Consider the following 16,576-nt stretch of genomic DNA (forward strand, 5'->3'; position numbering starts at 1 on the left):
TCCCACAATTTTACTTCCTTCTTTAAGTGAACCTTCATCTTGTCTTTAAAATCTTCAGAATTCGTCACTTCCTCACACGAATACCTTTCCCCCTAGACCTATAACATCAAGTAAGAGCTTGATATTGCAACATGCATTTGCATATCAAAGTCAAACTTCATGTATGGATCTAGTCAATCAATAAAAATCCAATAAAGTCCAAGAAAATCCAGCTTTGTGCATATAATACACATCCTTATATGCCTGAATAAAATAGTTGGGTAAGACATCCCTAAACATCAGGTTCAGATGTGTAGTATATAACACCACATAAGATAGGTTTAAGTTGTGATACTTAGCACGAATACGTGAATTTCTACTATTTGTCTCAACATTTATCTTAATTGCACATTTGCAATGAGACAAACTTGAAACAAAATGGCCTGGGGTAGTTGAAGTTAACCTAGTTTTCTTTGGAAGTACTAACAAAATAGTATACCATATATATGTGCTATTGAGGACTACTTCCTATAATACAATTAGTTCTAACATGTCTACTCTAAACACATGATTGTTTAGAATATACCACCTATAACTCTAGGATTTCTCTATGTGATATACTCTAAATAAGCCTTCTTTAAGTTAAGGACTATGTTTCTAACATACTTGGTACAGTTATTAGGATTTTAAGGCCTAAGCTTTCGAACTATTCCCTAAATCCTACTCCTCATCATACTTCTATTATCATACTTATGATGTTCTACTCCATCACATCTTGATTCTCAAATGAATTATATATGATTACCAACTCTACCATGAAAAGTAGACTTATATGACTCCTATCTCTCTTCCTTACCTCCTATGATTGACTTATCATAGGTATATACTACCACATATTACTTATCTACATTACTTAACATCAATCATTTGACATTTTTAATGACTCTTACTTAATTATAACTTGCATTGGTATACTTCTTCCAATAGGATATCTTCCTTATGGTTGTATCCTCTCTTTGGGCTACCATGTATTGTATACCAACTGTGGTCTACTACCACCCATTATCTTAAGCTTCAATGGTGTTCTAGTTATTTGGAATGAAGCAAGATAACTAATTAACTTCATTTAAGAAATATAGATAAGAAAGATTGACTCAAGTGTGTCAGGATTATTCTCAAGTGAATACCCATCTCAAGTCAAAAGAATAGTTGGTTTGGGTAAGATAACTTCCTATAGACACTACCAAACCTATAGGTCTCCTTTAAAGGGTTTTAATCCTAGGGTCAAAGCATTTGCTCTGATACCAGCTGTGGTGACCCAGCGTACCACTGCATGGTGTAGTACACAAGTCGTTGACATAACACAAGTGAAACACCGTTCCACTCATATTACATCTCTCAGAGTGGTACAACAGAAACATATGCGAGTCCAAGGTATGTCTATAGAAGTACACATGAACTGTTTACATAAGATCAACACAACCTCCTACTTTACAGTGAGGTAAAACTTCAAATGAAGCTCCAGAAGAACGACTCATAGTCTATCTTATTTTGCTAACTCAAGTTTAAGAGCTATTTGGCTTGCTATAGAATTCTAGCTACTTAGGTGCTAGGATTAGGGAAAGGTTCCCTTCTATTACTAATCTAGGTTTCCATTGACTTATTTGATTGGATTCTTCATCTTGTTGCAGTTGACTCCTTTGTCTTCAAGTTCCACGGTAGTTTCTCCTTCGGTGCCTTGATCTAAGAAGGGGGTTCAAACGAGATAGAATGAGTACGAGCGTACTCAGCAAGTTCATATTAGGAAATATGTGTATCATGCACTAGCTACAGCCATAGACCAGAAAGTCATAGGCCAATGCAAGTTTTTGTAAACATTTCTTCAAAAGGTTTATTTTATTCTGAAAACTATGCCCGTCAGTCTTCACAGGTTGAACAGAACTTCGTGGAGTTCCTTTCCTGCCGCGTTTGCAGTTCCCTTCCCGGAACAGGGAGTGACAGTCACAATTCTTGGTACCCTCTGCAGAGGTGCGTTACTTTACCCCACAAGAGGTCTTAACCATGTTGCCAGCCGAGAGTATGTCCTCGTCCACACTTCCTTTGGTGTGAGGCCCAGTATAAGATCCAAGCCAATCACTGCCTTCTCCGCGACCCTGCAAACCCACCCTTTTGTCCAACCGTACACCCCCAGTAGACTTCTCCCGATAATACGGCTTTACTCACGGTGTACTCCGGACAATCCATCATAGATCGTAGAGCTTATCATCACTAATGGATGGGGATTTAAAAGGATTTCCCAACCTATTGCGGCAGTGCCTCCAACACCCCACCGGCTCTACCAATCCGTTGGCATGCAGAAGGGAAAAGATACAGCTGACTTCCCCAGAGCCATTATAGATCTTATGGATAACGCGATATGTACGGCGCTAGAATCACTGGACAACATTGGTACTTAGTCCTGGATGAGTAGTACCCATGCAATGGAACCTCCACCATATCAACACATACCATGGTTCCATTGCCCACCACATAGTCATATTCATAATTGTAAAATAATACTTTGCTTTTCAATGCACGAGTGATAAGTATAGTACTTTGCATATAGTTTGATACAAATAATCAAATGACATGAGCAAGCGATGAACTTGCCTTTCTTGACTGCAAGATTATGCAGGCAAAAGCTTTGATACGTGATAACTCCAAATTCTGAAATACCATCATCGTCCGGTAAGGACAATGTTTAAAGAACGAGCAAAGATGCTATAATGCATAGTATGAGATGCAATCGTCCCGAGCGTAACCTAACCTCGATGCTTTAGGATGTATGAGTTGTAAAGATTTCTTTAGGGTTTGTTGCACTTTTAGAATGGTTCTCAATCAAGGTTCTTATTAGGGTTTGGTTATATTAGCATCATAATCAAGTGATATAAGACATCATAACAATCATACACATAAGGAATAGTGGTGGAACAATATATAAAGAACAATTGTCAATTTTAAGTTCTACAGGACATGGTTGATGATTACTTATGCTATACTTCAAAAGAATAACTTTTGAAGAACATGTTGTTTAAGAAATATTGAGTATTTCAAAGAAGGATTAGGGCTTCTAAGGTTTGATTGGTATTTGTACTTCAAAAGAATAACTTTTGAAGAACAGGTTAAAATAAGAATATGAACTACTATATATAGGTGCTATGGCTTCTAGGGTTGACTATTGGATTCATTTAGTTCCACTAATAGGGACTAGTTGGGTTCTTAAGTTGAATGGGCTTCTATATAGCAAGTATTGGTAGGTTTATTACTATGGTTGATTATGGGTATCCTATCAAAGGATGATGGTCAAGATGGTTCTATAAATTAGCTATTAGGGTTTACTATGCTTTCACAATTGCTTCACTAAGTAATCTCTAATGGTTTTTAATCTAAGTGGCTTATCATTTTCTAAGTAGGGTTTAGTAGAATAGGAGCATGTGTTGTGAATTACTACCCAAGGTTGGTACTAGGGTCTATAATTATGGTTCTACTAAATTATGCTGGTTGAGGTTGATCCTAATGGTATGGTGATCAATGGTACTAATCCAATTAACAAGTTAGGGTTTATACCTAGGTGACACTAGTGGATTATACCAGGTTTATTCAAAACTGAAGACCTGACATGACAAGCTCATGTGGATTGGTTTTATGTTGGTGGATCATGAACATGCATTCATTGGTTACCTATCAAGGTTCTACATGTAGAGTTGAGGTGGCTATGATCACATGGGCTAAACCCCTAGGGTTTTAGGTTTGCAACTACTATGGATGAACACATGGAATAATGAGATCAAGGTTCTTATTCAAATTGAAACTAGGGTTTCTAAATTATGGTACATCTCCTAAAATGATGATTGGAAATATAAATGTGGTAACTAATTACTTTGAAGCATAATTAGTAATGGTTTGGCATTTTATTAATCTTCACAAGACTTAATAATTACAGTAACTCCTATTTTAGTTTAATTAAGAATTAGGGTTTAATAATTGTTATTAGGGTTTAAAATAATTAACTTGTTAACTAAAGATGTTTAAGTAAATAAGTTTTGATTTACCAAAATAATATTGGCTTATAATATTTTCTTGAGTTATTACTATTTAAAGAAAATAGAAAATAGTAATTTGTAATTAGGGTTTATGAATTACCACTAATAATTAAGTTAATGCAAATATGGTAAATAAAATTAATCCTAACATTTTAATTAGTTACTGAATAGTTAAAATTTAAATTTGAAACTTCACTAATTATTGAATTCAATTTGCATTTTAAATAAATGAAAAGGCATAATTAAAGAGTTAAAAATAAATGGATTTTTATTTTGTCACATATTTTTGTTTTATATTTTATTTGAATAGATTTTATTTTTGTGAGCATTTTGATATATTATTTATCTTTTTCTGAGTTGAAATGAATTTTGTATGATTTTACAAAGTTTCAACATTTTTCTGGAATTTGAAATAAATGAAAATTACTAAGCATACCGGTTCGCATATACCCGCAGTGACTGACTGGTGGGACCAAGGAACACGTCGACTGCCACGTTGGATGCCACATGAGCAACGACTGGTCAAGATTGACCGTGAGCTTTGACCTTGCCGGCGTTTAAACGCCGGCGGCCAGAGCACGGTGGCGCCGCCGCTACAAGGCCTCCCTGGATGCGTGGTTGGTACTAAACGAACGAGAAGAAGACAAGGAACACGATGGTGGTGGTGGCTTGGCGAGGGGATCACCGGAGCTATGCCGGCGACCATGTCCCGCGGCGGTTTACTCCAGCGAGCACACGAACTACGGCTACGGTTGATGCCAGGAAGCAATAGAGGAGTCAAGAGATGCGCAAGCTCACCCTGGTGCCTCCCAGATAGTCGCCGATGTCGATTGGAGAAGGAATCGAGCTCAACTTCGCCGATTCCGGCGATGTACTGCGGAGGAAGATCTTGAAATTGGCCGCACTCAAACCTCCCCTGGATGCTCGGCTTGACCTGTAGAACGACGATGTCGAGGCGCACCTCCTCGACCACCTCTTGAGCTCCAGGGTGGCTTCTATCGACTGCTAGCCGGAGAACTGGCCGGCCATGGCAGGGGTTCCAGTGAGATATAGAGAGAGCTAGAGAGGGATAGAGAAGATCTGGAGGAGTGGATGAGATCAAGAAGTGCTCGGCGGTGCTTTCACCCCTATTTATAGGCCGAGGGGAGCACAGAGACTGCGACACGACGACGATGATGGCCGAGAGGTGGCGGTCTCTGGAAGGTGGTCTGGCGAGGATCTTTTCGCTCCTGCGGATAGACTCGGACGCGAGAGACCTAGGGAGGGGTTCTGGAAGCTTCCACGCGTTCAGGACGTCCTTATCGTCGACGAGGATGGCGTCTACTGGCGCTGCCGTGGTGTCGAGCTCGGAGAGGAAGACGAAGACGATGGCCTCCTCTCGCACGATTTTTGAAGCAATCAAAACGGTAAGTGGCTTTGGGTTGGGCTGATGTTGGGCTTGGTTGACGTAGTGGTGATGGGCTGCTGCGGTGCTGAGGTCCAGGTAAGTTTCCCTCCACTTCTTATTTAAAATTTTCATTTCCTTTTTCTATTTTTATTTACTGGTTTTAATTCAAATTGAATTCTGTTTTGTTTTACAGGTTCTAAAATATTTGAGTATTAATATAACTTGATGACAATGCTCACTGTATTGTTTTGTTATTAAACAACCATTTTATAATTGATTAATTTTAGTTCTTATGAGGCACAAGTTAAAAGTGCAAATAGATATGAATTTTAGGATTCAATTCAATTACTTTAAATTTAGGAATCAATTCTGTTTTAAAAGATCTGAAATTGAGAACATGTGAATGGTGAACATATTATATTTTTCAAGTGCTTAACCATATTGATTGTTCACATATAAATTAATTATGGCTAGGGTTTAACAAATGGTAAAGGAAATGGGATTGGTTCATGATTTTATGTGTATGATAGTTCTTAGGGTTTAATAAGAGTGGTGATATAACCTCTATAATCATCAATCCAGCTTTGACTTAAATTATTTAAGATGAATCCTATATTCCTCATGGTTAATTTAATTGCTCTTGTGGTGATTCTATTTTATAAACTACTATTTCATTTGGTTTACTTAGGCAAAGTATTTGGATTGCAAAGTAGAATAGGATCTTGGTTTCATTCTACTCACCAAATGGTATTTAGTACTAAGTATCTATAACTTGGTTTATACTTGTGATCCATGATACACAAGTTAGGACATAATATTCTATGTGGTGTGAATTCTACTTGAAAGGTTTAGGGTTTTGCATAAGCTTCACTAAATTGAAGTATAAATAGGCATGAGGTATGGCAGGGTTCTAATTATAATCCAAGTTAATCCATGGGTTGGAATTCAAATGTAGTTTAGGGTTTAAGTAGTGATCACCAATGTGATACACAACTAGGATTAGAATATGAGCATAAGCTTTGGTTATGTTTCACTAATGGAACATGGCTCTCATCTACAAGATTAAAGGTTGGTTTAAACAAGTAAGATGTAATACTACTCTAAAATTCTCTAGGATAGACATGGCTATGGTTAGCATCTATAATCTCTCTTACTTCTAAATGTCTTGTAATAGCCTAAGGTCCTACTCAAGATATGATGATATGATCCTCTAAATATATGGTTTGCCTAGGGATTCTACCTTGCAATATTCTGTAGCTTGTTCTTCAGGAAATCTGATAAACCTTCATCTTGTGGTATGCCTCCACCTCCTAGCTTCTTCATCTTGATCCTAGCTAACTCACATGGAAGGTCTCAAGTGTTTGGTTTCCTTGTAGCATGGTACAAGATGTCCAAATGGATGAAGGGTGTGGCTCTATTTATAGGCTTGGGCAAGCTCTAGTATCATGACACATAGGTGCACTACAAGAAAAGTTGCCATGGCCGACGAAGTTGAAGTCGCGCCGTGGTTGCTGGTGTACCATGGCCGACGATTTTGGGTCTGTCCGTTGTGCATGTCAAAACGTTTTTTTTCTCGTTTTTGAGGCCACCTAGCCCGACGAAACCGGCCAAAACGTTGCGTATGGTGGCCCGGGACGTGGTGCATCTGGAATTCTCGGGTTCGCCGGCCGAGTCAACGCAAATCCGCACCGCCGAGGGATGTAGGGCCCAGATGGCAGCCTCTCTGGCATTGTTTTTTTTCTCGATCGCGCCATCTCGTTCAACGCTATCCGATCGAGCCGTTTACGATGCAGGATCATGGGTCCCGCATGTCATCCTCTATGAACCAAAATTCTTTCAATTCTTGGATTTTTTTTACCCCTTGATTTCTGGCTACTTCCTTTTTCTTTTGATCCCTTGCCGCCTTGGAAACGTTGACACCGCTGCTGCTAATTGGGACCCGCATGTCATCCTCTATGAGCAATCAACTTTCTTTTCTTGGAGTTTTTTTGGCACCTCAAATTTGGTCACTTGCCTTTTTCTTTCGATCCCCTGCCGCCTCTCAAACGGTGATACCGCTGCCGCTAAATGGGACCCGCATGTCATCCTCTATGTACTATAAAACTTTCTTTTCTTGGATTTTTTTGGCACCTCATATTTGGTCACTTACCTTTTTCTTTCGATCCCCTGCCGCCTCTCAAACGGTGAGACCGCTGCTGCTAAATGGGACCCGCTTGTCATCTTCTATGTACTATAAAACTTTCTTTTCTTGGATTTTTTTGGAACCTCATATTTGGTCACTTGCCTTTTTCTTTCGATCTCATGCCGCCTTTGAAACGTTGACTAAGCTGCTGGCTCATGGGTCCCGCATGTCATCGTCTACGACAATAAAAGTTTTCTTTCTTGAATTATTTTTGGCTCCTGATATTTGGTCGCTTGCATTTTTCTTTCGATCTCATGCCACGTTGAGGACCCTGCAGGCTCATGGGACCCGCATGTCATCCTCTATGTACAATAAAATTTCTTTTCTTGGATTATTTTTGGCTCCTGATATTTGGTCACTTGCCTTTTTCTTTCGATCCCGTGCAGCCTCTCAAACGGTGATACCGCTGCTGCTAAATGGGACCCGCATGTCATCCTCTATGTACACTCAAGTTTCTTTTCTTGAATTATTTTTGGCTCCTGATATTTGGTCACTTGCCTTTTTCTTTCGATCTCATGCCACGTTTGAAACGTTGAGGAACCTGCTGGCTCATGGGACCCGCATGTCATCCTCTATGTGCTATAAAAGTTTATTTTCTTGGGTTTTTTTTCACCCTCTGATTTTTGGCTATTTCCTTTTTCTTTTGATCCCCTGCCGCCTTGGAAACATTGAGTAAGCTGCTGACTCATGGGACTCGCATGTCATCCTCTATGTACAATCAACTTTCTTTTTCTTTTGATCTCAAGCCGCATTTGAAACGTTGAGACCGCTGCTGCTAATTGGGACCCGCATGTCATCCTCTATGTACAATAAAGTTTTTTTCTCGGATTATCTTTGGCTCCTGATATTTTGTCACTTTCCTTTTTCTTTCGATCTCATGCCGCCTTTGAAACGTTGAGTAAGCTGCTGGCTCATGGGTCCCGCATGTCATCCTCTACGAACAATAAAAGTTTCCTTTCTTGGAGTTATTTTTGACCCCTAATTTCTGGCTATTTGCCTATTTCTTTTGATCTCCTGCCCCCTTTCAAACGATGACGACGCAGCTGGCAGGTCGGTCCCACATGTCATCCTCTGTGAACAATAAAAGTTTCCTTTGATGGATTTATTTTGAACCCCTAATTAATTTCGGGATATTTCCTTTTTTTCTTTGATCCCCTGCCGCCTTGGAATCGTTGAGGATGCTGCTGCCTCATGGGTCCCGCATGTCATCCTCTCAGAACGGTAAATGTTTCTTTTCTTGGATTTTGTTGACCAAACGATTTTTGGCTTATTTTTTCTTTCGATCTCCTGCAGCCTTTAAAACGTTCGTGGCGCTGCCGGCTCACGGGTCCCACATGTCAACCTCTATGAACAATAAACACCGAGGATCTTTCTTGCCTCATGGGTCCCGCATGTCATCCTCTCGTAACGAAAATGTTTGTTTTCTTGTATTTTTTACCAACAGATTTTTGGTTTATTTTTTCTTTCCATCCCCCGCCGCCTTAAAAACGTTGACGATCCGCCGGCTCATGGGTCCCCGATGTCGGCCTCCCCGTACAAGAAACATGTGATATCTTGATTATTTTGCAGACAATAAACATTGTATTTCGCTCTGAGCTATTGCAAACAGATAAATTAAATCTTTATTTTTACATAAACAAACTTATATGTTGAATCTCCTTGTTTTGTGTTTTTGCGAAGCATAGGACTTTCCTATTTTTTTAGAAAAATCCGAACTTTCCTGTTTTGGAGTGGGCTGAAATTGTACGAGTCAAAAGGCCCAGCGGGATAGTTCGAAGGCCCGTATGTCCAGATGCAGCCCAATTGAAATCTTTCTTTTCTTGGATTTTTTTCACCCCCGATTTCTCGGCTACTTCATTTTTCTTTTGGTCTGTGCCGCCTTGGAAATGTTGAGACCGCTGCTGCAAAATGGGACCCGCATGTCATCCTCTATGTACAATAAAATTTCTTTTCTTGGATTATTTTTGGCTCCTGATATTTGGTCACTTGCCTTTTTCTTTCAATCTCATGCCGACTTTGAAACGTTGAGGAAGCTGCTGGCTCATGGGTCCCGCATGTCATCCTCTATGAACAATAAAAGTTTCCTTTGTTGGATTTATTTTTTACCCCTAATTTCTGGTTATTTGCCTTTTTCTTTTGATCCCCTGCCCCTTTGAAACCATGACGACGCAGCGTGTGTCGGTCCCACATGTCATTCTCTATGAACAATAAAGGTTTCCTTTGATGGATTTATTTTTACCCTAATTAATTTCTGGCTATTTCCTATTTTTATTTTGATCCCCTCGCCTTGGAATAGTTGAGGATCTTTCTTGCCTCATGGGTCCCGCATGTCATCCTCTCAGAAAGGTAAAAGTTTCATTTCTTGGATTTTGTTTACCAACTGATTTTTGGCTTTTTTTTGTTTCGATCTCCTGCCGCCTTTAAAACGTTGACGACGCTGCTGGCTCATGGGTCCCCAATGTCAGCCTCCCCGTACTGCAAATCCTCTTTCCGCAAAGGTTGTATTTCTAGCTAGATAGCTAAGGTGGATTCGAATCTGCCGTGGTTCGGGCAGCTCGTGTAAGCCTTCTTGCACCGATTAATGGAACTGGTGTATAGCAAGGTCAAGACATGTGGCTTGGTGTAATGAATCTATTTGAATCATGTTGTGGATTCAATCTGATAGTTCTCTAACAGGTCAGCCAAAATAGAAATTAAGTTTTTTTCTAAAATGGAAATGCAAATTAAGATGAACACAAACATTAGTTATCATAATAGCTGATCATACATACATACTTACTAAGAGCAAAAGCTTGCCAGAGTTTTACCACCCATACAATTAATTAGCAGTTCAGATAAGATAACCTTATATAAGTATAACTACAAATGCATTTGCTAAGGGCTCATGGGACAATAGAACTAGACAACCGCAAACTTGATGACCAGCATGTCACAGTGGCATCGAAAGATCTTGACCTTCAACTTTGATCCAATGCGAATTTTGGCACTGTCAATGAACTTTTTCCACCTGGAAGTAACAGCCAAGCGGCCATCTGTGGGACTGACGGAGTACCGTCCCTCCACGGTGAGACCTTCACTCTCCATGACGGGGGAAATCTTGCCCCTTCGGCCAGCATTGAGATCCTTGGCGATACTTTTAGGCAATTTCTAATTCAAAGCAAGAGATACCAACAAAAATTAGTCAATGGCACCAATGCACTGAAGAGCTCGAACCATGTGAGACTTTGAGCAGAGAAGACATCAAGATAAGAGCAGTTATCTTTGTCATATACTCACGAACATAGCCTTCAGATGCGTCCCGGTCACCACACGGGTGGCCACGGCAATGAGCTGAGACCTCGGTGATCTGGTGGGCAGTGCAGGAGCACAGGCTGGTACACGAGCTGGTGCTGATGCAGGAGACTGCTGGGCAGGTGCAATAAACGGTGCCTCTAGAGGAACCGGTGCTGATGCAGGAGACTATTGGGCAGGTGCAGTAAACGGTGTAGCTAGAGGAACCAGTGCTGATGCAGGAGCCTGCTGGGCAGGTGTAGTATATGGGGCCTCTACATGAACCAATGCTGATGTAGGGGCCTGCTGGGTAGATGCAATAAACGGTGCTGGTACAGGAACCGGTGCTGATGCAGGAGAGTGGGAAGCCGGTGCCGGTGCTGGTGTGGGTGCCCTTTGTGACATCCGCTCCTGTTCCATCAGGGATCTGCAGCTTTGATCATGTTAACCCAGCAAGCTAGAACAGAGGGAATGGTTTAGAACAACTGCTCAGAATGCAGTAATCAAAGGATATGAGTACAAAAAAGTTACATATTATATATTTGGAAGTGTCTCCAACTCTGTAAGCAGTTACGTATATCTGCCCGTTTGAGTTTCTGATGCTCAGCTCGTCGCCCTTCTTCAGACCGTAGTCAAAAGCAAACTTTCTCCAATCATGTCCATACAAATATGTGATGGCCTGCATCTTGTAGACATACACCTCATAGATCGTGTAGGTGTTCATCAATTTGCCATTGCCATGCATAGTGAAAGACCCTTCATGCGGACACATCTGGTTAATCATTGGACGAAGTTCACAAGGTACAGTCTACATGTGAAAATTGATACTAATGTAAGAAGCAGGAAGACTAAAAACAAGACTTTACTATATGCCAATTCATGCTAAACCACTGAGAATACATACCTATAACTCTGTGAAGGAGTTATTAGAAAGGTAGATAGAGCCATAGGAGGTGTTATATGCGGGGTATGTACATGGGCCCGCCATATTCCTGCAAGCTCGGCATCGGGATGGTGAAGGAAACATGGGAGGTACTACTGGTGCGTAGCGCTGAATGTAAGTGGAAGAATTAGGTTGTGTAAAGTGCATAGTTCAGAGCAATGCAAATGTTGACAAGCGAGTGCATAACACTATGTTACAAACTGAACAGTCAAAATTTAGTGTATGATGAATATAAGCATGCTAATTTGGCGTTTCCGAATTCCAAGAAGCGATGAGACGAGCCGGTGATAATATCGAAATAAATCATGGCATGTATATGTGGCTTAAGAAAATATACCCGAACCCTTGGATGGTTACGGCCCTACTGGTCCTTGGACTTGAGCTTATATAAGCATCCGGAAGGTGGGGTGATAAGAACTTGGTGGCAGCCTCTGCAGATGCCTCATCGCAGCAGCTTGCAATCCTTTTGACCAATGAAGGCTTAGCGGTTTCAGTGCATATGAAAATTGATGAGCAACGGACATCGGCGTGATATATAAAATGAATCTATGAGACACCGATGCATATAGTGCTGGATGTAAGTGGAAGAATAGGGTTGTGTGTGTTTCGAACTATTGGTAAGCATAATTAGACAAAGCCGGCAATAAGCAGACAAATCAAATCATGTATGAGGATTAAGAAAATATACCGCTTAAAAAGGATACCACCCAGTGGCCCGTGGCCTTGTGCACGAGGAGGTTTTCGAAGATGGTGGCGGCACCATCATCTTCACAACAGCCTCATCAGGATCATTTTTTATCCATTTGAGTAGAGGCACGAAGCTTCATCCCGCATATGAATAGCAACAGAACTCATCATTGATATTTAATAAATCTATGAGATGGTGATGCAAAAAGTGCGGGATGTAAGTGGAAGAATAGGGTTGTGCATAGACAACGATTGACAACAATGCAAATGATTACAAAAGAAGCCAACGGAACTCAACGGTTTATATCTTGGATGAGACAGTGAAAAGTGAAAAATTAGTGTATGATGATTGTAAGCAAATGCAGTGTTTCTGAACTTTTGGTAAGCATTGGGCAAAGCCAACAGTAATTAAACAGATAATAATAAAATCATGTATGTGGATTAAGAAAATATACCAGATTCATTAAAAGGTCACCACCCAGCTTGCCCATGGCCTCGTGCTTGTAGAGGTTTTCGGGTGATGGTGCCGGCACCATCGTCCTCACAGCAGCCTCATCAGCCTCATTTTGCATCCACTTGAGTAAAGGCGCAGCAGTTTCAGCCTGCATAAGAATGGGAACAGATCTCAGCAGTGATATTGAATGACTCTGAGACAGACTGATGCATATAGTGTTGGATGTAAGTGGAAGGGTATGGCTGTGTATGGACAACAGTTCACAACAATGCAAGGGTGTGTTCGGTTCTGAAACAGCGTGGAATGGAATGGAATGGTTCCATTTCAGAGGAATGGAATGGTTACATTTTTTTCGGTTGGGAAAAATGGAGAGCGGAACAGATCAAGGTTAAACTAATCATTTGCCTCAAAATTGTAATTAGCAATTGCAAATGACATATAATCTCACAATCGTAATTAACAGCGCCTAATGGTGCTCTTTTAATCTAAAAATCGTAATTAACATCATTTTTTGTTGGGTTAGGGGAACTGGAGAGTAGATGAACATTACTGTATGATGATTGTAAGCAAACGAATTTGGTGTTTCTAAACTTTTGGCTTCGAGATCTTATGGGCTTCAACTATAGCCTACCCCAACTTGTTTGGGACTGAAAGGCTTGGTTGTTGTTGTTGTTGTTGTAAACTTTTGGCAAGCATTAGAAAAAACCGACAATAAACAGACAAATATCAAGGCATGTTTTGTGGATTAAGAAAATATACCATATTCATTAAAAGATCACCACCAAATGGGGCGCGTGGCCTTGTGCTTGTAGAGGCATTTAGAATATGGGGCGGCATCAACATACCGGCAGCCCGATCAGCGCAGCTTTGATCTTCCTTTTGAGTAAAGGCCCTAAAGTTTCAGTCTACATATGAATAGCAAAACAAAAGGCAGACCTCAGCAGTTATATTGAATTACTGTATGAGATAGACTGATGCATATAGTGGATGCTCTTAGCCTTTTGCACCATGAACACTAGCTATGGACAGACAAAAAAAACTACTCCAGTTGACTCAGCTTTGTCTAGATACCTCCATCCCAAAGCTTAAGGCTTATTTATTTTTGAGAAATCAAAACAAGTAAAGTTTGACCAAAATTTTAGAACATTCTATCAACAAATATAATATTGTGTAGATACCGTATGAAAATATATTTCACAACCTATTTAATGATATTAATTTTGTATTTTGCATGTTAATGATTTTTGGTAAAAGCTTAGTCAAACATGGTATAGTTTGACTTTCTAAAAATAATATAATCCCTAAGCTTTGGGATGGAGGTAGTAGTATCTAGAGCTAAAAACACATCTAGATACATCCGTATCTACAGATAGTTGAGTCAATTAATTTGGATCCGAGGAGTATCGATTCAGACTACATCATGGTAAGTTGGTTAAAAAATTACCCCTCGGCGGTCCCTGCCCAGCTCGGCGGTGGCATTTCGCTTCTTGTGCTGCAGATCGGGCCATGCTCTGCAGCAGTGGGGCGCTATTCTCGTTCCCCATAGCCTCAAGCACGGAACCCGGAGGTACCAACCCGATACAGAGAATATAGAGCATGGTGTCGAGAGGCTTTATGCACAAACAATCGAAGACATGTGCTACTTTAAGCATCTTCCAGAGCAGAACAGATTGAGGATGCAGACAGACAGAGTGAATATGCAAACGGAGTACGCTGCTTGGGGTGGGACGCAGCTCAGGCTCAGCCAACTGCCCACATGCGTGGTGGCCTTACGCTCCATTGCCCCCACCACCACCACCGAGGTATTTCCTTTCCTGTACAAGCTAACAAAAGATACATTGAGGATCTGCAGAAACTACAAAGGTTGCAAATGTCGACAAATAAAGGAAGAACACCCCAATCCAAGCAAAGGTAGCCCCCTCCCCCCACCCCCATCAATCACTCCCAGCGCGAGGGTGACCAGAAAGACATCCCTTTGCCCAGAATAGGAAATAGTAGATGCGCAAGATATCGAGGTGAGGAAAAAAGAACCGATCTCGAGAAAGGAAAGAGCATTACTAGTACTACCTAATCCGCTTGGTCTAGATGCAGCTTGCCCCTCCAAGCTGGATGCCTGGACGGTGGAGGCGAAAGGAGGGGATCGAGCTAGCGGCTTGCATCCGTCGGCTGTCGGCACTCGTTCGGGAGAGACAAAGGGGGCTACATAAAGGGGAGGGGTAACATATTTTATTACACAGTGAACTTACTGCTGTGACTAGTCATTACATGTCTCACTGAAACTGGGCCCCATAGTGTGGCACCCCAAATTCACTTGAACCTGCACGGCGGGATGCATTGGCGCGTCAAGAAAACCCCCCGAATTGTAGCGGGGAAATGAAACATTTCACAAAAAATCGAAATTCAAGCACACTGCCACGCGCCAAGCACGCGGGCTGTTCCTTCCTCTTCCTCGGTTCCTCCTCCCCTATCCGAAAAAACCCCAAATCCCAAGCTCAAACAACAACAAAAAAAAACCAAATCCCCTGGCCGCCATGCATGTCCTCGTTAACCCGCTGGAGATCGTTCCCGGACGAGGCGGACCCCCCGCCCTGAGATCCCGAGTTTGTCTGTTCCGTCCACCTCGAGGCACTGCGTGCTGTCTCGCAGCGGCGGCTTGAGGGCGCTGCAGAGGAAGTTCCGCCGGAAAGTGCTCATGGCAACCGTGCAAGCTCACCGGCGTGCTGTATCCCGAGAGGAACTGGTCAAAGCTTTGCTATTCGCAAAAAAAAAAGCGGGCCAAGATCTGGTCAAAGCTTCGTCGATGGCTTGCCGCGAGAGTCCAGAGTCAATAAACTAGCTGCTGGAGGACTTGGGCGGTTTACACCGATTCATATTAACTGACTCAAGTTTGTTAGTCTAGTTAACAAATGCATCTAGATACATCCATATCTAGACAAAATTGAGTCAATTAATATGAATCAGAGGGGAGTGCCTGAAAGGGACTCAGCTTCAGTGACTTGCTGAACCTAAGTCACCGAGACTAAGTCACCCATCTCAGCCCTTCATTTTAGATCCAGTGAACAAGATTAACTCAAAGTTACATTGTAAATTTCGAACTTTTCAGGAAAAAATTGAAAAAATTCTAGTGTATCATACATGTTTCGTTCTACATTCTGAGAAATTTTCAGCCCATTTGATTTAGTGGTTTGTAATTAAACTGCTTTTTACGTTTCAAATACAAAAAAGTCGTTTAATCACAAACCGCTAATCCAAATAAACTGAAAATTACTCAGAATATGGAACCGGACATGTATGATTTATAGGATTTTTTTCAATTTTTTCTGACAAGTTTGAACTTTTTTAGTGTGAATCTTGATCGATCTGGTTCATTGGATCTAAAATGAAGGGCTGAGATGCGTGACTTAGTCTCGGTGACTTAGGTTCAGCAAGTCACTGAAGCTGAGTCCGCCTGAAAGTGTTTCATGCTACCAATTAATGCGCTGGCAGGACTGGATGTAGAAGTAATTGTGCTACTACTCATACGATGAACTGACTGTGTGGGTGTCAAATTTTGCAATGCGATCATCCACTGAATGCTTAATTATAGTTCTAG

Source organism: Lolium perenne, chromosome 1 (genome assembly GCF_019359855.2).
Source record: "Lolium perenne isolate Kyuss_39 chromosome 1, Kyuss_2.0, whole genome shotgun sequence".
NCBI lineage: Eukaryota > Viridiplantae > Streptophyta > Magnoliopsida > Poales > Poaceae > Lolium > Lolium perenne.